This window comes from Lepidochelys olivacea, assembly GCF_965140295.1.
Source record: "Lepidochelys olivacea isolate rLepOli2 genome assembly, chromosome: 17".
Taxonomy (NCBI): Eukaryota; Metazoa; Chordata; order Testudines; family Cheloniidae; genus Lepidochelys; species Lepidochelys olivacea.
In genome coordinates this window covers 22,748,597-22,775,836 of record NC_140427.1, presented here as the reverse complement: position 1 = coordinate 22,775,836, position 27,240 = coordinate 22,748,597, and the positions used below count along the sequence as shown (strand labels likewise).

Below are 27,240 nucleotides of genomic sequence, written 5' to 3'. Positions count from 1 at the left end.
AAAGCAGTACTAGTATTATCATAGACCTAGGCCTCCTGGTAACTGGCAAAACTGGGCTAGACAAGGAAGCGGGACTGGGCCCACACAGTAGAAATGGGAAAGCAGTCTGGGGGGCTTGAACAACTCTTCTGCTGAGGGCAAGACTCAGTCTCCATCCTGAGGAAAGAGAACATGGGGAATCTATCTAATGTGTCACAGGACCAGGGCCTGAAATAACTCTGGTGGAGAAGAGCCCAATGAGAGGCCCTGAGGGATAGCAGGGTTCCCTGACGGGAGGTGTTGGAGACAGAAGGAAATCTATTTCACAAGGCCTGGGAGCTCAGAAAATGACTGATAGCCAGGACTCTTGGTTGGGCACCAGGCACCCCTAAAACCTGCAGAACAAGATAAATGCTGTCTGGCATAAACTAAATAACAGGATGAAGTCTAGTGAGACCCAGATGCAGGGAATGAAATGGACATGTTTTCAAGTGGTGAAAGAGCTGGCCAAACAGCTGGGACAGACCAAGCAGGAGATGGCCAACCTTGAGAAGGTGAAGCTGACACTGGTGGCTGAATGTAGAGTTGGCCAAGGAAAGCAAAGTGTGGCTGCCTAGGGGATGAAACACTGGGTACACAGGGGATGATGGGCAGGAGCCCTGTGAAGGAGGTGAGATGAACCGAGACCTGGAGGAAGAAGTCTCCAGCCTAAAAGACAGACAGACAAGATGTTGGGCATCTGCGTGTTCTGGAAAGGTAATGTTCTGCCTACTATAGAGACTAACGGAAAGTATGGAAATGGAGGTACAGGAGCAGGAGAAAGAAACCCTCTCCTTGAGCAGAACACCGAAGGAAAACCAGCAACAGAAGCTGGATCTAGAATAAAACCAGCAAGCCTTAAGGGCCTGTCACAGCAGTACAGTGTAAAGGGAGCTCAGGCTGGTGAGTCAGGCAGGCTCAGTGGTACCCCAGGTCCAGGTGGCACCCTGAAGGAAATCTGTCACATTACCATAAATAGCTCTCCAGGTAGATAGGCCTGAGGGAGAAGATCCTGATCCACTAGGGTGAAAGACTCCCAAATCTCTCCAGGCAGAGAGGCCTAGAAGCAGGACTGAGAAACCAGAGCAAGGGCTACTAAAGCTTCCTGGGTAAGAGAGGCCAAGGAGGGAGAGCCTAGGGGGGCACAGGCAAAGGAACTCTTCAAACAGAAACGTCTGGCTGGGAGAAGACCCTGCTGAACTGAGGCAAAGGACTGGGTAAGCAGAGACATTATCCGCAAGAGCACCACCTCAGTCTTGTCTGAGGGGGGAGGTATGTGACGGGGTGGACTAGGTCCAGAGGCCTTGCGGCCCTGCCACACCCTGCCCCAGAAAAAGACAGTAGAGAGGTCCTCCAAGTTGCCGAGAGCAGCTGTGTGGGAAGCAGCCATTCAGGGCTCAGCAGGCTGGTATAAGAAGAGCTGCAGGGCCAGTGTGAGATCAGTTCCTTGCTGGAGCTGGGGGAGTGTGGATGGTGCCTGGCTGGTGGAGGCAGTTACAGGACCCTGGACAGAGCAGTGCTGACAGAGGCCAGGGGGATGTGGAGGAATTCGGGGCTGGCTACGGGGACTCAGTCAGGACAAAGACCTGAGATAAGGATGAACTGGGGCTTCACGGAAGTGGCCCAGGAAATTGTAGAAGCAATGCTCTTTATTTAAAGGGATGTGGCAGATGGCTGCTATCTATAGGTCCCCTGGGCTGGGACCTGGAGTAGAGGGTGGGCCTGGGTCCCCCACCAGCCCCTGGGAAAGTGGCCTGGACATTGATACACCCCAGAAGGGGAACTGAACTCTATCAGAGAGGCAAAGAGTCTTCAGGGGGATATGGCCTGGGGGATATGGCCCCACACCAGGGAAAATTTTAGAGACAGTTCAAACCTGTGCACTGTGATAGGCCCTGTTGCACTGATTGAGGAGGGAGCCCAAGGATCATAGAATCATAGAATATCAGGGTTGGAAGGGACCCCAGAAGGTCCTCTAGTCCAACCCCCTGCTCAAAGCAGGACCAATTCCCAGTTAAATCATCCCAGCCAGGGCTTTGTCAAGCCTGACCTTAAAAACCTCTAAGGAAGGAGATTCTACCACCTCCCTAGGTAACGCATTCCAGTGTTTCACCACCCTCTTAGTGAAAAAGTTTTTCCTAATATCCAATCTAAACCTCCCCCACTGCAACTTGAGACCATTACTCCTCGTTCTGTCATCTGCTACCATTGAGAACAGTCTAGAGCCATCCTCTTTGGAACCCCCTTTCAGGTAGTTGAAAGCAGCTATCAAATCCCCCCTCATTCTTCTCTTCTGCAGGCTAAACAATCCCAGCTCCCTCAGCCTCTCCTCATAACTCATGTGTTCCAGACCCCTAATCATTTTTGTTGCCCTTCTCTGGACTCTCTCCAATTTATCCACATCCTTCTTGTAGTGTGGGGCCCAAAACTGGACACAGTACTCCAGATGAGGCCTCACCAATGTCGAATAGAGGGGAACGATCACGTCCCTCGATCTGCTCGCTATGCCCCTACTTATACATCCCAAAATGCCATTGGCCTTCTTGGCAGCAAGGGCACACTGCTGACTCATATCCAGCTTCTCGTCCACTGTCACCCCTAGGTCCTTTTCCGCAGAACTGCTGCCTAGCCATTCGGTCCCTAGTCTGTAGCTGTGCATTGGGTTCTTCCGTCCTAAGTGCAGGACCCTGCACTTATCCTTATTGAACCTCATCAGATTTCTTTTGGCCCAATCCTCCAATTTGTCTAGGTCCTTCTGTATCCTATCCCTCCCCTCCAGCGTATCTACCACTCCTCCCAGTTTAGTATCATCCGCAAATTTGCTGAGAGTGCAATCCACACCATCCTCCAGATCATTTATGAAGATATTGAACAAAAACCGGCCCCAGGACCGACCCTTGGGGCACTCCACTTGATACCGGCTACCAACTAGACATGGAGCCATTGATCACTACCCGTTGAGCCCGACAATCTAGCCAGCTTTCTACCCACCTTATAGTGCATTCATCCAGCCCATACTTCCTTAACTTGCTGACAAGAATACTGTGGGATGGTGCTGCAAATTGAGGTACCTTACAGAGGGCACTGTGGATAGGCCCCCTGTTTAATTTTTATCTCCCATACAGACTGTGAGACTCGGTCGGAGGGCTGAGTCACCAAAGATCCATCACAAACAGAGAGAGAGTGCAGGCACATGCTCTGAGATGGGCACTCACAAAAGGTGACAGGATCAGAGGCAGAATTGGGGATGGGGCCAGAGCTGGGATCAGGGACCCTGGCGGCCAAGCTGCTGGGGGGTGGCACCTCTTGACTGGGCACAGAGGTTGAGGGAACAAGAATGGGAGGGGGCCCTTGGTGATGCCAGGCTCAGGTGCCATAGCAGACACAGCACCTGCAGCCATGGTATCAGAGAAGGAGATGTTTGCAGTTGGGCCCCCAACCAGTAGGGAAAGCAGCTGCCCCACATCAGGATAGGGTGCACCCAGCGGCTCAACACTGGCCGTTGCCTCAGTGGACCTGGAAGCCACAAACAAGGTGCCTTCTGCAGCCAGGCAGGCAGATGAACCCAAAGGCACTCCAGAAGTAAGAGCGGGGACAGCAGTCAAAGGAAGTGGGGAGAGGGAAGGAGGAGGCAGCTCTTACAGTTTTTCAGCCTAATTTTTGTCCCAACACCAACAAGTTGTATTACATTCCACATGCTTTTCATTATTATCCTGTACCTGCTAGTTCAAACAAAACATCCTCTTCCATTATCCTGTCATTCCCCCCTTGTCTGAGGAGGGGGTCTGTACCATCTCCTAGGTATGTATTTATGCAGTCACCTGAGAACTCTGGGTGTTTCTGCACCCTTCTCTCAGGTAGAATTCCCAACCAGTGATTATTAAAAGCAATCTGGGAGATTTTAATAGGCCAGAAGTGTGGTCCACAGCACAACGGGGCTAAGGCAGGCTCCCTGGGCAGCTCCTAGAAGCGGCCAGCATGTCCAGCTCCTAGGCGCAGGGGTGGCCAGGGGGTCCGTGCCCTGGAAGGACTATAGTGTCAGCGGGAGTGTGGTGAATACTAGGGCTCAACTGAAAAGGGAGAGGGGCACAAGCATGGGGGGGGGAGGGGTGGTGGGACATGGATGCATGAAGCAAGGGGACTGACCGGGGTACTACGGAGGGAGAGGGGAAAAACAAACGGGCTGGAAACAGGCTGTGGGCAGGGCAGGCAAGCTAACAATCACCAAGGGACTGGGGCAGGGCAGGCAAACAAGCAAAACTCCCAAGGGCGGGGCAGGCAAACAAGCAAAACTCCCAAGGGCGGGGCAGGCAAACAAACTGCATCTACTAAGGGTCCAGGGCCAAAAGGGTAGCAAGGGGTGGGTGGGTAGCAATGGGAAAAGGGGCAGGCTGCAGCAGGAAGGCGGGTGAGCAAGGCAGAAGGGGGGAGAGTTCACCAGCCAAAGGCTGCAGGGGAGAGGAAGCAGTGCAAGGGACGGGGGTGGCACTCGCACTCACGTGCACTTGTAACTCAGTTCGAACAGGCTGCTGCTGCAGGCCCAGGTAGTGAAAAAGGGGCAAGACCGGCAGCTTGAGTCCCGGAGTAAAGAGCGGAGGCGGGGGGGGGGGAGTAGCGGGGACAGATGGACCAGGGGGCAGGCTCCACACCACCCTCCCCGTCTCCCTACAGCAATAGTTTTCCCCACCACAAGAGCATAGTTGAAATGTTACTCAGGCCTTCAGGAGGCCCCTTCCATGGTGTCCTGCATGTTCCCCTAGCAACAGAGGCCTCCTTCCACCTCCTCAAGGCACCAGCAGGCTCCGAGGCCGCAGCACCAGCAACAGTCAGTCTGGCAACGAGCCATGAGGGACCCCTCCGGTGGTGCAGCAGCAGCAGGGGTAAGGTCCCTCACTCCTGCTCTGGGAAGCAGGCCAGCAGGTGCCACCCCGCCCCCGAGGAGCGGCAGCAACCCGGAGCCCACCAGCTGGCAAGGTCGTGGGGGGATGCGGGCGGGGGTGTCTGACCCAGCAGCTCCACACCCTCAAGAAAGTGGTAGAAGGCCAGTAGATTAACCCTAGAATGATAACGGCCCTTTTCCTTTTAACTGAGAAGGGGTTAGTCCAACTAACCCCTGAGTCCAACAAAGGGCTGCCTGAGATAAGAGGTGGATTAGGGTGTTTTGGGGCCCTGGGCCAGAGCAAGTGGGGGCCCCTCCCTGCCTCTTCCCCCTGCAGTCCTGCCAGGGAGCAGAGTTGGGACTCAGAGGCTTCTCCTGTTCCCCATCAGGAGTGCCAAGGGGGGCAAGCCCCTGCACCCTGACAGGAGCACCAGGTAGGTGAAGCAGTGCAAGCCCCCAACTCTGCTCCCCAACAGGAGCGCTAGGGGAGCAGGGCACAGGGTGCCCATTTTCCCAGGGGGTCCCCAATTGGCCGGAGCCCCTGGGCATGGGTCCCTTTTGCCCAGTAGCTAATCCACCACTGCCTGAGATGTTTAAAAACCCCTCCGCCGGTGTGAGAGGGGATGGAGCTGAGCTGCTGCAGGGCTAGTGGCAGCAGAAGAAAAGCTGCTCTAGGGTGGAGAGCTGTTCTCTTCCCTATGGGGAAGCTATGTAACAGTTTGCCTGCTTAGGGCAAGGACTGGCACCCCAGGGCCAATTATTAGACCAACCACCCTCAGAGTGAGGGTAGGGAGAGTTATTCCCCTTTGTTTAGTGTGGAAATTGGTGCTTTTATTTTCTTTGTTTGCGGAGGGATGCTCCCTGGACCTGCCCCAAGGCCTGCCTGGAAAATATTGGGGAATAAGCCCCCAGGTGGGAGAGTAAACGCCATCCAGAGTGCGACTGACTTATTCCAGGCCCCCACCACCGGAGGGGGAACCACTGAGCCTGCTGAGATATAGAAGGTGCTCTGCTACATATGGTGTTAAAGTGGGAACTTGGCACAGCAAACTATTCTGGGGACAAGGTAAATCACATTCAAAATGGACAAATAATGAAGATAGTGTGCACGTCACAGCAATGCAACAAGAAGCTACCAGTGTCCAGATGGCTGCCCAACAGGAGTCGGTACAGCTACAGCAGGAGACAAATCAACAACCGATGAGCCAGGCAGCCCAGGACCAAGCCACCATGAGGTGGTGAACCCGCTGAAGGCCCTGGCTGCTCTGACACGTGGCCACAACAGGACATAATCCCTAAGAGCCAGCATTTACCTACAAAAGATTATGGTGGAGGATGTCGTGAAGGCATACCTTCTTGCATTTGAAAAATCAGCCCTATGTGAGGCCTGGCCCTGAGACCAGTGGGCCACTATCCTCCCCTCTTTCCTGTGTGGGGAGGCCCAGAAGGCCTACTATGACATGGCAGCAAAAGCTGCTTCAGACTACTCGCAGTTGAAAGCTGAGATTCTGGCAAGATCCAAGGTGACGACAGCTATAAGGGCTCAGAGGTTCCACGAGTGGCGGTACTTAGAGAGCAAAGCACAAAGGTCACAATTCTTTGACCTGATCCATCTAACGCAGAAGTAGCTGCATCCCAAGACCCACAGCACAGAGATTATAGAATTTTTAGTGCTGGACAGGTTCGTGAGAGGACTTCCATCAGACCTGTGAGGCCGTGGGTTGGCCAAAATGACCCCTCCTCTTATGATGATATGATCACACTCAGAGAGAGGTAGTTGATGGCCAGAGAACTTTCTTGGACTGCCTAGAAAGATGTGTTGGACCAAGAGACCAGTCCCAGCCCTGAAGGCCTGGACCTCTGCGTGTTCACGTAGGACTATGCTGGGGAGGAAGAACACCGAAGAGTGGCTTGAGGCCACAAAGGTACTTGTGGAAATGGGGAGAGAAGGTTGTGAGGTAGGGCCCAATAGCCCAAAGAATAGGGGATGCCCCAAGCTATGTATAGGTGTTATACTTGTGCAATCGAAGACCCATGACATGGCTGCACCTGGCCCAGGTCAGCTGACTCAGTCTCACAGCGCTCAGTCTGTGGGGCTAAAAATATCAGTGTTGGTGATTAAGTCTCGGCTCGGAGATCCTGTGGGGGGGAGGGTCTCGGAGGTGGGGCTCAGGCTGGAGCTCCAAACATTTACACTATTTTTGGCCCCGCTGCCTGTGCCCTGTGAGCTGACCCAGGCTCTGAGTCTTGGTGCCATAGGTTTGGGGGTTTTTTAATTCCAGCATAGACCTATTCCTAGACTTTACAGTTGACAAGAAGGTGTGAGTAACAGTAGGGAGAAATTAGTATTGGGAGGGGAAATTAAGTTTACGTTTTGTAATGACTCAACTACTCCCAGTCTTTATTCAGGCCTAATCTGATGGTATCTAGTCTGCAAATTAATTGCAGTTCTACAGCCTCACATTGGAGTCTGTTTTTGAAGGTTTTTTTGTTGAAGAATTGCCACTTTGAGGTCTGTTATTGAGTGCCCAGAGACATTGCAGTGTTCTCCGACTGGTTTTTGACTGTTATGATTCCTGATGTCAGATTTGTGTCCATTTATTCTTTTGCGTTTGACCAATGTACATGGCAGAGGGGCATTGCTGGCACATGATGGCATATATCACCATTGGTAGATGTGCAGGTGAACAAGCCCCAGATGATGTGGTTAGGTCCTATAATGGTGTCACTTGAATAGATATGTGGACAGAGTTGGCACCAGGGTTTGTAGCAGGGTTTGGTCCCTGGGTTGGTGTAGTTGCTGGTGAGTATTTGCTTCATGTTGGGGGGCTATCTGTAAGTAAGGACTGGCCTGTCTCCCAAGGTCTGTGAGAGTGAGTCCTTCAGGATTGGTTGTAGATCCTTGATGATGTGCTGGAGAGGTTTTAGTTGGTGTCAACTGTCTGTAATGGGCCACTCTCTTACCACTTCAAAAGTTATTTCTCCTCCTTTGATATTCTGCTGTTAAATGATTTATCTTGTTAGACTGACCTAACACTTGGCAAAGCAACCCACATCCTTTCACGTATTTATACTTCCTCCTGTATCTTTTACTTCATGCATCTGATGAAGTATGTTCTAGCCCACAAAAGCTCATGCCCAAATAAATTTGTTAGTTGCTAAGGTGCCACAAGGACGCCTCGGTTTTTTAGCTGATACAGACTAACACAGCTACCACTGAAACATTTCATAGAGATCATCTGGGGCTGTCAAAGTCTAATTCACTTTTTAAGAAGTCTAACTTTTTTTGTTTCAAAATGCACTGGGTTAACATCCTGCTGCTGGCTGGGACTGGACATACATGAAATAGTACAAAAGGCAGGTAACTAAGTGTTGTAGAAGTTGGAGTTTCTATGACCCTTTCACCTTCAAGTCCAGGTAGAGGAAGCTACAATAGTCTAATCTGGTGATGGTAGTAGCAAGTATCACAGTGGGAAGGAATGAAGAGTCTCATTGCCAGCCAGAGGCGGACTAAAGCAACAGTAGCAAGTAATGCAGTCTGTGTGACCAGGAGCAAGGAAGATCCAGGAGGAACTCTATTCTGCACATTATCTTTCTGTTTGGACATCACTAAGCCAACACCTGTGTAAATGTGCAGCACTATCCACCTTATTCCATCCTTGCAAATGAATGGAATGTCCAGCCAGAGCAGATAAATATATCAGCTATATTTCTGCAAAAATTAATAGTATTGGAAAAACCAGATTAATGCCTAATAATGACAATTTGAATATCAGAGTTACTACCAGCTTGTGATGAATAGCACAGTCAATACTAGAGCCAGGCAAAAAATGTTTAATTCATTCACCAAAAAAAGGTTTCATTTAACTGAAATCTATTTGTTAGGTATATCTCCATATTAGAACATTATTTGATAAACTCCTCTCATAGAACTGGAAGGGACCTTGAAAGGTCAAGTCCAGTCCCCTGCCTTCACAGCAGGATTAAGTGGCCCCCTCAAGGATTGAACTCACAACCCTGGGTTTAGCAGGCCTATGCTCAAACCATTGAGCTATCCCTCTCCCATAACAGTGTTGATAAAAATATAACTGTTTCAGAAATGTTGAAACAATGTCTTGTTTTGACCTGACTTGAAATTTTTCATCTTGATTTTTTAAGGCATTTTAACAAAAGCAAAGCAGGACAACCCTCACAAAATGGCTGGGTGGGGAGCAGAAGGCAGAAGCCTTCCTTTTAACCATTAACTATCTCTGAGAAGTGCTTTTCTCCAATAATCTCAAGCTTTCCTCCAAAATTCTCCCTTGCTACAGACCAAACATGCCATATTTTCCATAGAGAGAGGGCCTCATATATTTTCCAGAATGATTGAACAGAGTTGATATCGAGACTAGAAACAGCTAAACCCTTCCCTATAGAATCACTGTAGTGACTGTGAGCGATGATCCCTGGCTGCTGGTCGTTCTCACAGAGCAGTCTGGTCATGTGGTGCTGGCTCTTCTTATTTCCACTGGCTGAGCTACATTAAAAAGCTTAAAATATGTGTACTGTCCAAATATCACTTTGCATCGTAAGCAATCACTGTAGTTGCCATAGCAGTACTGTGTGATCACAAACAGGAGAGGAGGTGTTCCATGCCATTGTGGAGGGAAGAGATTAGTGCATGTGGTGTGATCCATGCTAGGAAAAAAATTCAGAACCCTGAACTATGATGTTGCCATAATAAATACATATTTGTACAAAAGAAACTCCCCAAATAACGGTATCATGTTCCCATGTTTTTTGTAAAATTGTACCCCTAGTATGGATAACATAAGGTGAACTGACCTGTCCCGTTCGTACTTGTATGCAGCATCCACCAGCTCCTTGGCTTCATCAGTGCTGCTCAGAAAGAATGGATCTGGCAGTGTCTCCAAGATATCTAGTCCAAAGAGGAAAGAGCAGGACATGAGGACAACTCCTTCCCACCAGCTCACTGCACAGACCCAAAGTGAAAGGAGCACATTTCTTCTCCTTCATGCGATAAACTTGCTGGATTAACCTTTAGGCGCTTAAAGCCAAGACTGAGGTTTTGATTGAGAAAGTTGTTCCTCTATAATTGAACCTTTTTCATGCTATGGATCTAAGAGCTAAAGAAAGGGAGACATGAAGCAAAGTTAAACTGAGGGGTACCTGGGTGAAATTGAATGGCCTGCTCATATAGGTGAGGTCACACTAAATGATCTAATGGTCCCTTCTGGCCTTATACTTTATGAATCATAGAGCTCTTGGTCCTCAAGAGGACAAGGATGTATTCCAGGAAGGAACTTAATAGGTGGCAACTTTTGGATAGCCAGCCATTCTTCAGCTCTCAACTGAAGTTGACTGTGTCTGCATTTGCTTTCTCAAGCCTCTGTTCCCACAACAAGACCTGTGGCCTGACCACCTTCCTCTCTTCCAAGTGCTTCAAAATGGATTCCTTGAGGACCTGCTCCATGATCTTTCTGGGACTGAGATGAGGCTGACCAGTCTGTAGTTCCCCAGATTCTCCTTCTTCCCTTTTTTAAAGATGGGCACTTTATTTGCCTTTTTCCAATCATCCAGGACCTCCCCCAATCGCCACGAGTTTTCAGAGATAACCGCCAATGGCTCTGCAATCACATCAGCCAACTCACTCAGCACCCTCAGATGCATGAGATCCAGACCCATGGACTTGTGCATGTCCAGCTTTTCTAAATAGTTCTTAACCTGTTCTTTCACCATTGAGGGCTGCTAACCTCCTCCCCATACTGTGATCCCAAGTGCAGCAGTCTGGGAGCTTCCCTTGTCTGTGAAGACTGAGGCAAAAAAGCATTGAGAACTTCAGCTTTTTTCGCATCATCTGTCACTAGACTGCCTCCCCCATTCAGTAAGGGTCCCACACTTTCCCTGATCATCTTGTTGCTAACATACCTGTAGAAACCCTTCTTGTTGCCCTTCACATCCCTTGCTAGCTGCAACTTTAATTGTACTTTGGCCTTCTTGATAACACCCCTGCACGCTCAAGCAATATTTTTATACTCCTCCCTAATCATCTGTCCAAGCTTCCACTTCTTGTGTTTAAACTCATGGGAGATTGTTCTGTTCAGCCAAGCTGGCAGTGGCGTCCTGTTTGAAATGGGATTACATTAACCCACTAGGGAACTACTAGTGTGCACCAGCAGCATCCACAGAAGCCATTTAGTGTGCAACACACTGATGTGCACTAGAATTCATACCCCTCTGGTGCAGTCTGACACCATGTAGACTTGTAATAGGTATCCAGGTCGCTGTTCACATCGGCAGTTCTAATATTTCCTGATGGTGGCACTATTGCATCAGCAGCGTGTAGTTTGCCTGGTCTGGCTTTCCTCTGCTTGAGCGATTCTATTTACAAAGTCCTTTGCCTCCACATCACCTGCAAATGTCTTCTGGCCTGGGAGTCCCTTAGGAAACTCTCATCTGACCTACAGGACACCTGTGAATAGCTTGCACTGGGGCCTTCTCCAATTTTGTAACCACTTCCCTAGCAATCTATTTGAAGAGCTGCATCTGGTATACACAAGTCATCTGAGGGCTGGGAACTTTTTCACAAGGAGGGTGGTGAAACACTGGAATGCGTTACCTAGGGAGGTGGTAGAATCTCCTTCCTTAGAGGTTTTTTAAGGCCCGACTTGACAAAGCCCTGGCTGGGATGATTTAGGTGGGGTTGGCCCTGCTTTGAGCAGGGGGTTGGACTAGATGACCTCCTGACGTCCCTTCCAACCCTGATATTCTATGAATTAACAGTTCAGAGCTTAAAAAAACCCAGGCTTCTGCTTTCACATTTATAATTCTGCATCTAGTCTCATCCATGGATTTATCCAGTATGTTATCCTCCTCCCCCAGCAGGTTAGGAAGTTCCCTTCTTAAACCATTTATAAACTGACTTGTCATGGAGTATTCTCATGGCTCACCACTGACCATAAGACCTTCTCTGCGTTGCCAACTCTGCAGGCAGTACAGCTGGTTCTGCCTCATTCGAGCTATTTCCCACAGACACTGACATAGAGAAAGCCCTACCAACCAACCAGTCTCCTCAATACACACCGATAACTGTGTGGGGGTTCCCCCCACCGCCTCCTGGCTTGCCAGGCGTTCTGGCATTTCAGTGTTTGCATAACAGTCTGTAAGATCCACGATCCACACTGGAAGCTGCTGGTAAAATGCTTTGGTGTGGCAATCCAGAAACACTGCCAGATCCGGGCTGCTGGCTCAGCAGGCCACTCATTCAGAGTGCAACAGCTCAAAGTTTATCAAATGCTCACAGGTTCCTGTCTCTTCTTTGTGATCAGTACCTTTGTTCTGAAGCAAAAGTGCTTTTGACTTCTTAAAGCTGCTGCCACCCAGTTGTGATATTCTTATATGAATCAAAGGATTTATTGGAACACTGCAAGTACCAACCCCAGCACACACTGGCAGGACTTCACTTCCTCCTCGCCACCTCTTCCACCCACTTGCCCCCCAATCAGATACAGTAGCATAACATCAAAATAGACCACATTTCAGCACTGAGCTAGAGATGCAGCACTACTGGACAGACCATTATTCAGTTCCTCTCCAGCCACAAGCTACTCTCACTCGCTCCCTCCCTCCCCACTTAGTCTCCTTTCCATGCTCCCCTGGGTTCCTTTCCTAAATGCACAACCCAAATCTACCTGCTCCCATATCTTCTTACTGCTTATGTATCCCTCGCTCCCTTTCTTTCCCTGCTCTGTTGCAACCTCCCTCCTGTGTGCCATGTTCCCATCTCCCCATAGGTTCCTGTCCAGCCCTCTGCTATAGGGAGGTCATGACCTTCCCTGCACACAGCCTAGCTGCAGTCCCACTGAGAATTGATGCTCATTGTTACTAGGGTCAGTCTCTCTTCCACAGGCAAAGCCAGTGTGAACAGCTGCCCTCTTGTCTGAGGCCCATTGCCAGGAACAGGAGGTTGTGGCCGTTTTGAGTAAAGGAAAATTTACAAGTTTGAAGCTAGAAATTAAGAGATGTAGTCTCCCAATTCAATGGGTGCACTAGAACCTATCAAGCATTGCTTCCCTCCCTCTCTGCCCCACGTCCAGCCCTGCTACCCAGGGATCCCTTGGCCAAGTGGGAGTTGCCATCACAGCCCAGAGCAGGCAGGAGCTCATGGAGCAAACACCCCCACACCAGAAGAGGTGGCACAAACCTCAGCCCTCCCCCTGTGCTGCAGCTCCCTGCCAGACCAGACAAAGAGAACAGACCATCTTTCCCACCATTACCCTGCAGCTCCACTGCCTAAATCCTCACCCCTCCCTGCAGCTCCCCTGCACCCAGTGAAGCTGTTGATGGGCTCCATTAAGAGGGAGAAGTTGAGGAAGGGAGTGAGAGCTACCAAGGGTGCAGCAGCAGCTTGGTAAAGAGGTTTCCACTTTAAAAATAAAGTTCTGTTGAAGTTTGTTAATACCTTGCCTGGTTGTTCCAACAGATGGAGAATCCACAGTGACCCTTGCTAAGTTGTTAATTACTAGTAGTTAAGTTAATAACTGTAAAGAACTTATGCCTTATATCCAGTCTGAATTTCTCTAGCTTCAGCTTCCAGGAATTGGATCATGTTACACCTTTCTCTGCTAGATTGAAGAGCCCATTATTTATTATTTGTTCCCCATGTAGATAATTTCAGATGTAATCAAATCACCTCTTAACCTTCTATTTGTTAAATTAAATAGATTGAACTTCTTGAGCCTCTCCTTATAACAAAGATTTTTCTCATCCCTTTGTCATTCTCATGACTCTTCTTTGAACTCTTCAATTTATCAACATTCTTCTTGAATTGTGGACCCCAGGACTGGACACAATATTGCAGCAGCAATCGGACATAGTTGACAAATTTATATGCAGATGACACAAAGTTATTCAGGTTAGTCAAGCCCTGGAAGATTGAGATACTTCAGACAAATCTATCCAAGCTAAGTGAATGGGCAACAGAATGGCAGATGAAATTCAGTGTTAAACAATGAATAATACTCATACACCATACAAGGTTCTAAATTAATGGAATCAACTCAAGAAAGTGACCTAAGCTTCATTATATACAGCTGAATAAAACCCTTTGGCCACTATATCGCTGTGGTAAAAAAAGCAGACACAGTTGGCAACAGGTTTTGTTTCCATCCCACCATCAACCTCAGCCTGGACCAGTCCACACAGGAGATCCACTTCCTGGACACTACGGTGCTCATAAGCAATGGTCACATAAACACCACCCTATACCAGAAACCTACTGACCACTATGCCTACCTACATACCTCCAGCTTTCATCCAGACCACACCACGCAATCCATTGTGTACAACCAAGCTCTATGATACAACCGCATTTGCTCCAACCCCTCACACACCAACAAACACCTACAAGATCTCTATCAAGCATTCTTACAACTATAATACCCACCTGCTGAAGTGAAGAAACAGATTGACAGAGCCAGAAGAGTACCCAGAAGTTACCTACTACAGGACAGGCCCAACAAAGAAAATAACGGAATGCCACTAGCCATCACCTTCAGCCCCCAACTAAAACCTCTCCAACGCATCATCAAGGATCTATAACCTATCCTGAAGGATGACCCATCACTCTCACAGATCTTGGGAGACAAGCCAGTCCTTGCTTACAGACAGCCCCCCAACCTGAAGCAAATACTCACCAGCATCCACACACCACACAACAAAACCACTAACCCAGGAACCGATCCTTGCAACAAAGCCCGTCTATTCAGGGGACACCATCATAGGGCCTAATCACATCAGCCATGCTATCAGAGGCTCATTCACCTGCACATCTACCAATGTGGTCTATGCCATCATGTGCCAGCAATGCCCTTCTGCCATGTACATTAGCCAAACTGGACAGTCTCTACATAAAAGAATAAATGGACACAAATCAGACATCAAGAATTATAACATTCAAAAACCAGTCGGAGAACACTTAGAATCATAGAATATCAGGGTTGGAAGGGACCCCAGAAGGTCATCTAGTCCAACCCCCTGCTCAAAGCAGGACCAATTCCCAGTTAAATCATCCCAGCCAGGGCTTTGTCAAGCCTGACCTTAAAAACCTCTAAGGAAGGAGATTCTACCACCTCCCTAGGTAACTCATTCCAGTGTTTCACCACCCTCTTAGTGAAAAAGTTTTTCCTAATATCCAATCTAAACCTCCCCCACTGCAACTTGAGACCATTACTCCTTGTTCTGTCATCTGCTACCATTGAGAACAGTCTAGAGCCATCCTCTTTGGAACCCCCTTTCAGGTAGTTGAAAGCAGCTATCAAATCCCCCCTCATTCTTCTCTTCTGCAGGCTAAACAATCCCAGCTCCCTCAGCCTCTCCTCATAAGTCATGTGTTCCAGTCCCCTAATCATTTTTGTTGCCCTTCGCTGGACTCTCCAATTTATCCACATCCTTCTTGAAGTGTGGGGCCCAAAACTGGACACAGTACTCCAGATGAGGCCTCACCAATGTCGAATAGAGGGGAATGATCACGTCCCTCGATCTGCTCGCTATGCCCCTACTTATACATCCCAAAATGCCATTGGCCTTCTTGGCAACAAGGGCACACTGCTGACTCATATCCAGCTTTTCATCCACTGTCACCCCAGGTCCTTTTCCGCAGAACTGCTGCCTAGCCATTCGGTCCCTAGTCTGTAGCTGTGCATTGGGTTCTTCCGTCCTAAATGCAGGACCCTGCACTTATCCTTATTGAACCTCATCAGATTCCTTTTGGCCCAATCTTCCAATTGGTCTAGGTCCCTCTGTATCCTATCCCTCCCCTCCAGCGTATCTACCACTCCTCCCAGTTTAGTATCATCCGCAAATTTGCTGAGAGTGCAATCCACACCATCCTCCAGATCATTTATGAAGATATTGAATAAAACCGGCCCCAGGACCGACCCTTGGGGCACTCCACCTGATACCGGCTGCCAACTAGACATGGAGCCATTGATCACTACCCATTGAGCCTGACAATCTAGCCAGCTTTCTACCCACCTTATAGTGCATTCATCCAGCCCATACTTCCTTAACTTGCTGACAAGAATACTATGGGAGACCGTGTCAAAAGCTTTGCTAAAGTCAAGAAACAATACATCCACTGCTTTCCCTTCATCCATAGAACCAGTAATCTCATCATAAAAGGCGATTAGATTAGTCAGGCATGACCTTCCCTTGGTGAATCCATGCTGGCTGTTCCTGATCACTTTCCTCTCATGCAAGTGCTTCAGGATTGATTCTTTGAGGACCTGCTCCATGATTTTTCCAGGGACTGAGGTGAGGCTGACTGGCCTGTAGTTCCCGGGATCTTCCTTCTTCCCTTTTTTAAAGATTGGCACTACATTAGCCTTTTTCCAGTCATCTGGGACTTCAATCTCTTTGGTCACTCGATTACAGACCTAAAAGTGGCAATTCTTCAAAAAAACTTCAAAAGCAGACTCCAACGAGAGACAGCTGAATTGGAATTAATTTGCAAACTGGATACAATTAACTTAGGCTTGAATAAAGACTGGGAGTGGATGGGTCATTACACAAAGTAAAACTATTTCCCCATGTTTATTTCCACCCCAACTGTTCCTCACACGTTCTTGTCAACTGCTGGAAATGGCCCACCTTGATTATCACTACAAAAGGTTCCCCCCCGCCCCAGCTCTTCTGCCGGTAATAGCTCACCTTACCTGATCATTCTTGTTAGTGTGTATGGTATACCCGTTGTTTCATGTTCTCTGTGTATATAAATCTCCCCATTGTATTTTCCACTGCATGCATCCGATGAAGTGAGCTGTAGCTCACAAAAGCTTATGCTCAAATAAATGTGTTAGTCTCTAAGGTGCCACAAGTCCGCCTTTTCTTTTTGCAGTTCCTTGGGGTTACCTTTCCTGCTAAAAACTGAAGAGAAGAACTTAATTACTGTAGCAGAAGAGATTTGTGATGTAAATGTTACCTCAGGCCATTGACTGAAATAGTCTATTAAAGTGATGGCATAACGGCAGTCACTTGGAGCAGTATCAAAAAGTCCTACAATGTCAGTCACCACTTTTTCCCCATGAAGATTCAGGAAGAGGAACAGGCTGTCTTATCATGAATTTGGCAAGTGACACAGGATTTTATGAGCGCTTCAGTTTGAGAGTCTATCCCTGGCCACCAATACAGATCCCGTAGTCATTGTTTGGTTCTGACAATTCCTTGATGAGTTTTGTGCCAGGTGTAAGAGTTTTGACTGTAATTCTTCAGGCACAAGTAGCCAGTGTGTACCTCATAGCACACAGCCATCAAGCAAAAAAAGTTCATCCCGAACTCTAAAATAAGGCAACAAAACTGGGTCAAGGTTTTTAGGGTGACTGTGCCATCTCTTTGAGAAATCCCTATAGTTTTTGTTGAATTGGACACGCTGAACAAGCAGCTTGAAATCGTTCTTTTGTAACTGCAGTTAGAATGCTTGTAATAAGCGCAACCACTACATCCTCATCCTCCGGTTGACCATCTGGTGAAGGCAAAGGCAGGCAAGAGACAATCAGCGACCACATTTTGGTTTCCAGCTTTATATTCTAGTTCATAAATGAGAGAGTAGTCTTGCAGACCATCAAGCAATACGATATCCCGCTCTTCCCAGTCCTTTCGTGGTGAACAACGTCGTCAAAGGGCTGTGGTCTGTGCGCAACTTGAACGTGAGGCCCCACAGGTAAGTTCTCCATTTTTCAGTAGCCCAGACACAAGCAAGGGCTTCTTTTTCGACTGTAGAATATTTCCTCTCAGCATTACTTAGTGTCCTTGAAGCAAATGCAACCGTCCTCTCTGTGTTAGGACAGCCACAAGTCCATAATCAGAAGCATCAGTAGTTACAATTGTGGGCAATGCAGGACTGAATAGTGCAAGTACTGGACTATGTACAATCAAGTCTTTCACCATTTCAAAACTAGCTTGTGCATCCGTTGTCCACACTAAGGTTGAACTTCTCCGTAGTAATTCCCATAATGGTTGAATGACAGAAGCATAATTGGGAATGAATTTTGCATACCAGCAGGTAAGACCCAAGAAGGAACGTAAGGTTTGCAAATCTGTTGGAGAAGCATTTGAAATTGCCAGGATATGATCTGGATCAGGTTTTAGTCCAGCCTGTGAAATTGTATGCCCCAGAAAGGAGAGTTCAGTTTGTCTAAATTTGCATTTGGACCTATTGAGCTTGAGGTCTGCTTTGCTGATGCTGTTTAGTACAGTCTGCAGGTTATTGTCATGCTTCTCAGAAATATTTCCAAACACAATAATATCATCCAGATAGCACTGAACTCCATGTTTATTCTTCAGAATCAATGACCTCATTTTTTTTGAAAGGCACTTGGGGCAGATGCGAGACCGTATAGAACATGTTTAAAAGAAAATAGTCCCTCGTGTAATAAATGCTGTGAGGCCTCTGCTATCTTCATGCAACATAACCTTGGTGGTATGCGCTCTGCAAATCAAGAGTAGAAAACATCTTTGCTCCACGGAGTTCTGCAAATACTTCTTCTATGTGAGGAAGAGTGTGGCTGTCAATCACAATAGCTTTATTTGGCTCCCTTAAGTCCACAAAAAGGTGAATGCCTCCACCCTTCTTCTGCGTCACTATTATAGGTGAAACCCATTCCAAAGGAGTCACTCTTCAATAATGTCCCTCTGAACAAGTTTTCTAAGTTCCTCTGAAACAGCTTCCCTGACTGAAAATGGTAAGCACCATAACTTCAGTCCATACAGGCATCACATTGTTCCACATTTTAACTTTATGCAGAAACCCATAAGCTCATCCAAGTTGCTCCTCAACCTGGCTGAATCTCAGCTGAAACTGGTGTGTGTACCACAAGGGTGCTTTGCTGAGAAAGATCAATTCGGCCACTAACTACTGTGAGATTTTAAAAAAAAAAAAGGAAAGGAGTACTTGTGGCACCTTAGAGACTAACAAATTTATTTCAGCATAAGCTTTTGTGACCTACAGCTCATTTCATCTGATGCATGCCAATAAATCTCTGCCAAGGATAGGAGTGCCTTTGTGGACAATGTAGAACTCTGCAGTTACACAGCAATCACCAAAAGCAATTATTGCTGGCAGGCAGACATGTACTGGAATATGGTTTTTCAAATAGCACACCAAGTGAAGCTTGGGTTCAGTAAGAGGCACGTCTTTAAAGTAATCCAAATAGATGGAATCAGGTAGTATAGATACTGCTGAGCCAGTGTCCAACATTCTCTGAATAGAGTGTGATTTGCCTGGGGGTATGGCAGAAAAGTTTACAGTGCACTTTATTTGTTCTGAAATATGTGCAGTAGTGATTTTGTCCACACTCAGCACAGTAACATCTGGTATTGTAACTAGATACACCTGTTGATTGAACTGGCTGCTGCAATATACTTTAGCAAAATGCCCAATCTTTTTGCAATGATTGCACTGAGCTGCTTTTGCCGGATATCCTGTGTAGCTTGCAAGGTGTTGGGGGGATCCACAGCAAAAGCATGCTTTTACTGTATTTTGAATTTGCTGATTCGGTGGTTTTCCATTAGTTTTCCTCTTGTAATCATTTGTCTGCAGCGATAGTGAACTTTTCTGCAAAGGAGTCACAGCTTGGACTGTGTCTCCTGTATCCATGCTCATTATTTTGGATTTAGCTGTAGATGACTCAATCTGAGTAGCAATGGTTATTGCTTTTTCTAGTGTAAATTGTGGTTCTAAAAGTAAGCATTCTCTAACATGAAGCATGGTTGTTTTCTCAATGAGCTGGTCTCTAATCATCTCATTTGCCATATTCCCAAAGTCACAAGTTACAATCAGACTCCTCAGGGAAGCAATATACTGCATTATAGTCTCCCCTGTTTTCTGCTCACGCTGGCAAAATCTGCAGCGATTAGCTACTACATTCACTTTTTGCACAGAAAAGTTCTTTAATGCAGTGAGTGCAGTCTCATATTTATCATCTGCAAGGGGGAAAGTGTAAAATATAAGCTGACCTTCCAAGGCAGTGGATTTGCAGAGCGTGCTTTCTTACTTCATAAATATCTGTAGCAGTGATTGCAAGCAGATAAGTCTCAAACATATGGATCCAGGCAGTAAAAGCAATTGGAGGCTCACCTGGGCTTTGCAGAAAGCGTGCAGGTGGGTTCAGAGGCAGAAGATCCATCCTCACTGCCAAAATGTTGTACCAACCAGGCAAGGTACTAACAAACTTCAACAGAACTTTCTTTTTAAAGTGGAAACCTCTTTACCAAGCTGCTGCTGCACCCTTGGTAGCTCTCACTCCACTCCTCAACTTCCTCCCCGCTCCTTCCTGTTTCCTGTCCTTTCAGACTCCCAACAGCCAGTGCTCCCAGTTCTAATAATAACAAGCAGCATCTAAACACCACACCATCACTGACAATTTTTAAAGCAAGAGCTGATGATTCTCTAAAAATGTGCAGTAGGAATTATTTTGGGGAAGTTCTGTGGCCTGTGTAACATAGGAGGTCATACTAGATGATCACACTGGTTCCTTCTGGCCTTGGAATCTACGAATATACAAGGCTGATTAAAGAAATAATTTAGTTTTTCAACAATGTCCTTTTCAATTTTAACTGCTCTATTTAACCCCCTGGTAAGTCCGCGGATCCACTGATTCTTTAGTGGACTTCCTGCTTCTTCTAGAGAATTTCTTGTTGTGTTTATACCTTCATCTATTTACTTTACAAAATCCATCCTAGCCCTCCTCATTTCCCTCTTACATATTGACTGCTGTAGTGCATGTTCTTGTTAGTTGGCTTGGCTGGCGCTGCATTTCCAAATCCCAAAGACTTTCTCTCTGGCTCAGATAACCTCTTGAAGACTTGAACTTTGCCATTTATTTTTCTCTTCCTGGTTCCCTTTTTGCTCAGCAGATTGCATAAGGCAACTACTGTTTTCTAAGGTAGCTAAATCTAAGGGTGTTGCTTTCTTTGCTCTTGGCGTTAGGGCTTTTCTGAAGAGCTTCCTTATTATATTAAAATCCCCTCTTCTACATTTAGTGCCACTGATAGGTTTTTTTTTTGTACCTTATATACCTTTGACTATTAAACCATTAAATTATGTTGTGGTCATTATTACTTGCTGGCTTATTGGAAGAAGACATACATTGGGGCCTTTTGATTCATTATATTTTATATGCTGAAATAATTTGAATCAAAACTGTATACAGAGTCTGTACATCCCCCAGAAGTCTACTGAGCAATTTTTGGTCACTCAGTCATTTCTATAGAGCTTTTAATCCTAGCAGGAGTCCACGAATTTTTTTCAGTGCATAAACAGTTATGAACATAAGAATGGCAATGCTGGGTCAGACCAAAGGTCCATCTAACCCAGTATTCAGTCTTCTGACACTGGCCAATGCAAGGTGCCCCAGAGGGAATGAACAGGACAGGTAATCATCAAGTGATCCATTCCTTAGCGCCCATTCCCAGCTTCTGGCAAACAGACTAGGGACGCCATCCTTGCCCATCGTAGCTAAAAGCCATTGATGGACCTGTTTAACCCTGTTATGGTCTTGGCCTTCACAACATCCTCTGGCAAGGAGTTCCACAGGTTGACTGTGCTTTGTGTGAAAAAAATACTTCCTTCTGTTTGTTTTAAACCTCATGCCTATTTATTTCATTTGGTGACCCCTAGTTCTTGTGTTATAAGAAGGAGTAAATAACACTTCCTTATTTACTTTCTCCACACCAGCCATGATTTTATAGACCTCAATCATATCCCCCCTTAGTTGTCTCTTTTGCAAGCTGAAAAGTCCCAGTCTTATTAATCTCTCCTCATACAGCAGCCATTCCATACCCCAAATCATTTTGTTGCCCTTTTCTGAACCTTTTCTGATTCCAATATAGTTTTTTTGAGATGCGATGACTACCTCTTCATGCAGTATTCAGGATGTGGACATACCATGGATTTATGTATTGGAAGAGGCAATATGATATTTTCTGTCTTTTATCTATCCCTTTCTTAATGATTCCCAACATTCTGTTGGCTTTTTTGACTGCCACTGCACATTGAGTGGATGTTTTTAGAGAACTATCCACACTGACTCCAAGATCTCTCTCTTGAGTCATGACAGCTAATTTAGACCCCATTATTTTATACGTATAGTGGGATTGTTTTCCAGTATGCATTACTTTGCATGTATCAACATTGAATTTCATCTGCCACTTTGTTGCCCAGTCACCCAGTCTTGAGAAATCTCTTTGTAGCTCTTTGCAGTCTGCCTGGGACTTAACTATCTTGAGTAGTTTGGTATCATCCGCAAATTTTGCCACCTTACTGTTTATCCCTTTTTCCAGATCATTTATGAATATGTTGAATAGGACTGGTCCCAGTACCGTCCCCTGGGGAGCACCACTATTTAACTCTGTCCATTCTGAGAACTGACCATTTATTCATACCCTTTGTTTGCTATCTTTTAACCAGTTACCAATCCATGAGAGGACCTTTCCTCTTTTCCCATGACAGCTTACTTTGCGTAAGAGCCTTTGGTGAGGGATCTTGTCAAAAGCTTTCTGAAAATCTAAATACATTATATCCACTGGATCCCCCTTGTCCACATGCTTGTTGATCCCCTCAGAGAATCCCAGTATATTGGTGAGGCGTGATTTCCATTTACAAAAACCATGTTGACTTTTCCCCAACAAATTATGTTTATCTATGTGTCTGACAATTGTGTTCTTTACTATAGTTTCAACCAGTTTGCCTGGTACCGAAATCAGGTTTATTGGCCTGTAATTTCCGGGGTCACCTCTGTAGCCCTTTATAAAAATTGGCATCACATTAGCTCTCCTCCAGTTATTTGGTACAGAAGCTGATTTAAATGATAGGTTACATAACACAGTTATTAGTCCTGCAATTTCACATTTGAGTTCCTTCAGAATTCTTGGGTGAATACCATCTGGTCCTGGTGACTTATTACTGTTTAGTTTATCAATTTGTACCAAAACCACCTAATGACACCTCAATCTAGGACAGTTCCTCACATTTGTCATCTAAAAGGAATGGCTCAGATTTGGGAATCTCCCACACATCCTCAACTGTGAAGACCAATGCAAAGAATTCATTGAGTTTCTCCACATCCTTTGTCATCCTTTTGTGCTCCTTTTGTACCTCGATCATCCAGTGGCCCCACAGGTGGTTTAGCAGACTTCCTGCTTCTGATGTACTTTTTTTAAAAAAAAATTGCTATTACTTGGGCTAGCTGTTCTTCAAATTCTTTTTTGGACTTCCTAATTATATGTTTACACGTCACTTGCCAGACCTTATGCTCCTTTCTATTTTCGTCACTAGGATTTAACTTCCACTTTTTAAAGGATGTCTTTTTGCCTCTCACTGCTTCAACTTTGTTGATTAGCCACGGTGGTTCTTTTTTGGTTTTCTTACTATGTGCACATAAATCTTTACAGCTAAGGTCTAATTATAGAGTACATTGGTGGTGACCCTTATTATTGAAGTTGCCCAGGACTTCCCATTATAACACCCTGTTTTCCGTTGTTATCACTTGGCCAATCTTTAATCTTTCAGGGGCTGGAACTTTCCAGGAGTCCTTTCTGCCTCAGGCAGAATATTTCTGGCAAGTTGAAGCAAAACAGTTCAGCTCTTTCTATGACAGAACCAGTGTTGCCAACTTTTTTCCAGCCATTTCCTTGAAGAGCTCTACTGCCTCCATGAGTTGAGAACTGAATTTTTGCAAGAGAATAAGTCTGGAATCAGAGATTTTATTTATTGTCAAAAATGAGCTGCCCTGTTTTTGCCAAAACTTTTCCAAACAAATGCCAAAAGAAAAACCTGTGGGAGGGGTGTGGATGCAAAAGCAACCCATTTAGGAAGCGGGGCCTCTTTTGATTATACTGCCAATCCATTTTGTTTTACTAAAGGACACTAGTGAGTCAGCACGGTCCTGGACTCGGAAACTAGCAGACTTTGCATTAGAAGACCTGGGTTCTGTTCTTGGCTCTCCTGTATGTGACTCTTTCTGTCCTGGAGGCAGGCATCTACCCTCTCTGTGCCTCAGTTTCCCCATATCTAGAAAGGGGATAACAATCAGGTCCTCTGAAGTCCTTGGATATTCATGGTGAATGCATACTTCCCAGACATAGGTTTTGTTTTGGGTGGGAGAGGGAACACTGCAAACCCCTATAGACTGGGTGGGGGCCCACAATGAGTTTCCCTTTAGATCCCACCACAAAGCATTATACCCGTAATGCAGAACACCAGCAGCAGAAGGAAGGGGACAGTACCATTTATGGAAGATCCAGATGCCTGGCTCAGGCTCAGGGTCACCAAGAGTCCGAAGAGGGGGATCCCTGGAGAGAAACACAAATACACCTGGGTTACTAGCGATAATTCCAGGAGGTAAAGGGCCCACGGATGTCATCCGCACACTGAAAGAGATCAACTTCCACAGCTCTGTTTACTGAATATTTGTATCAGTGTTCTGGAAGGAAACATGGATTTGCTGCTGATAAAGTTTGCAGGTGAGACTAAGATTGGTGGGGTGAAGGATTTTCCCCCAGATGAGATTGGCAATAACTTTTGGTTTTGGTTTTTTCCCCTTCTTCTGCAGGATGGGGGCTTGCTAAGCTCATCTGGGCACATTTCACCAAACCAGTTCCCTGCCACTGCAGGAACCTCAAGCACTGGTGCACCTTGTCCCTCCTGTCCTCTGCCTGTGGCTCACAATAGTTTAGCCTCCTGAGGGCTGCAATACTTTAGTCCAAGCCAATTTCCTGGGCTCAATACAGGGGTAATTGGGTGGGGATTACTGGCCTGTGAGGTTCAGGAGGTTAGACTTGATCGAGTGGTCCCTTCTATGACTCAGAGAAAAGCTTGAAAATGGAGAGTTCACCATAAATGTTCAGAAAAAAAATAAAACCTACAATTTTTTTAAACAAAAACCCTCACTATTTTTATCCTGATCTCAAGGGGGGGGTTGGAGCCTGACTCATGATTTTTGACTGCTTGAGGTTTTCAAGCTTCTGACATGGGAGGAGGATTTCTGACTTGGGAGCTTGGAGGTCAAATGGAGGGCAAGAGTTTCATAGATATTAAGGTCAGAAGGGACCATTATGATCATCTAGTCTGACCTCCCGCACAACACAGGCCACAGAATCTCACCCACTCCTGCAATAAACCTCTTGCTTATGTCTGAGCTATGGAAGTCCTCAAATCGTGGTTTAAAGACTTCAAGGTGCAGAGAATCCTCCAGCAAGTGGCCCGTGCCCCGTGCTACAGAGGAAGGCGAAAAACCCAGGGCCTCTGCCAATGGGCCCTGGAGGAAAGTTCCTTCCCGACCCCAAATATGGCGATCAGCTGAACCCTGAGCATGTGGGCAAGATTCACCAACCAGATACCCAGGAAAGAATTCTCTGTAGTAACTCAGATCCCACCCCCTCTAACATCCCATCACAGGCCATTGGGCCTATTTACCATGAATAATTAAAGATCAATTAATTGCCAAAATCATGTTATCCCATCAGACCATCTCCTCCATAAACTTATCAAGTTTAATCTTGAAGCTAGATAGGTCATTTGTCCCCACTGCTTCCCTTGGAAGGCTATTCCAGAACTTCACTCCTCTGATGGTTAGAAACCTTCATCTAATTTCAAGTCTAAACTTCCCGATGGCCAGTTTATATCCATTTGTTCTTGTGTCCACATTGGTACTGAGCTTAAATAATTCCTCTCCCTCTCCGGTATTTATCCCTCCGATATATTTATAGAGAGCAATCATACCTCCCCTCAACCTTGTTTTGGTTAGGCTAAACAAGCCAAGCTCCTTGAGTCTCCTTTCGTAAGACAGGTTTCAGAGTAACAGCCGTGTTAGTCTGTATTCGCAAAAAGAAAAGGAGTACTTGTGGCATCTTAGAGACTAACCAATTTATTTGAGCATAAGCTTTCGTGAGCTACAGCTCACTTCATCGGATGCATACTGTGGAAAGTGTAGAAGATCTTTTTATATACACACAAAGCATGAAAAAATACCTCTTCCCACCCCACTCTCCTGCTGCTAATAGCTTATCTGAAGTGATCACTCTCCTTACAATGTGTATGATAATCAAGTTGGGCCATTTCCAGCACAAATCCAGGGTTTAACAAGAACGTCTGAGGAGGTGGGGGGGGGGGGTAGGAAAAAACAAGGGGAAATAGGTTACCTTGCATAATGACTTAGCCACTCCCAGTCTCTATTCAAGCCTAAGTTAATTGTATCAAATTTGCAAATGAATTCCAATTCAACAGTTTCTCGCTGGAGTCTGGATTTAAAGTTTTTTTGTTGTAATATCACAACTTTCATGTCTGTAAGCGTGTGACCAGAGAGATTGAAGTGTTCTCAGACTGGTTTTTGAATGTTATAATTCTTGACGTCTGATTTGTGTCCATTTATTCTTTTATGTAGAGACTGTCCAGTCTGACCAATGTACATGGCAGAGGGGCATTGCTGGCGCATGATGGCATATATCACATTGGCGGATGTGCAGGTGAACGAGCTATTACCAGCAGGAGAGTGGGGTGGGAGGAGGTATTGTTTCATGGTCTCTGTGTATATAATGTCTTCTGCCGTTTCCACAGTATGCATCCGATGAAGTGAGCTGTAGCTCACGAAAGCTTATGCTCAAATAAATTGGTTAGTCTCTAAGGTGCCACAAGTCCTCCTTTTCTTTTTGCGAATACAGACTAACACGGCTGTTACTCTGAAACCTCTGACAGTGTGGCTGATGTTATTAGGCCCTGTGATGGTGTCCCCTGAATAGATATATGGGCACAGTTGGCAACGGGCTTTGTTGCAAGGATAGGTTCCTGGGTTAGTGGTTCTGTTGTGTGGTATGTGGTTCAAATCCAGACTCCAGCAAGAAACTGTTGAATTGGAATTCATTTGCAAATTTGATACAATTAGCTTAGGCTTGAATAGAGACTGGGAGTGGCTAAGTCATTATGCAAGGTAACCTATTTCCCCTTGTTTTTCCTACCCCACCCCCACCTCCTCAGACATTCTTGTTAAACCCTGGATTTGTGCTGGAAATGGCCCAACTTGATTATCATACACATTGTAAGGAGAGTGATCACTTTAGATAAGCTATTAGCAGCAGGAGAGTGGGGTGGGAGGAGGTATTTTTTCATGCTTTGTGTGTATATAAAAAGATCTTCTACACTTTCCACAGTATGCATCCGATGAAGTGAGCTGTAGCTCACGAAAGCTTATGCTCAAATAAATTGGTTAGTCTCTAAGGTGCCACAAGTCCTCCTTTTCTTTTTTCGTAAGACAGGTTTTCCATTCCCCGGATCATCCCAGTAGCCCTTCTCT

General features: G+C 46.2%; 1 protein-coding gene across 1 annotated transcript in view; it reads right to left on the bottom strand.

Moving 5' to 3' along the window:
• Positions 1 to 9,799, bottom strand: part of LOC311532685 (myeloperoxidase-like) — a 64,524-nt gene extending 54,725 nt beyond the window's left edge. The window contains exon 1 of the mRNA XM_084651363.1: positions 9,722 to 9,799. The gene's annotated coding sequence lies outside the window, so the exon portion shown is untranslated. The remainder of the gene's footprint in view (positions 1 to 9,721) is intronic.
• Positions 9,800 to 27,240: the final 17,441 nt, after the last annotated feature.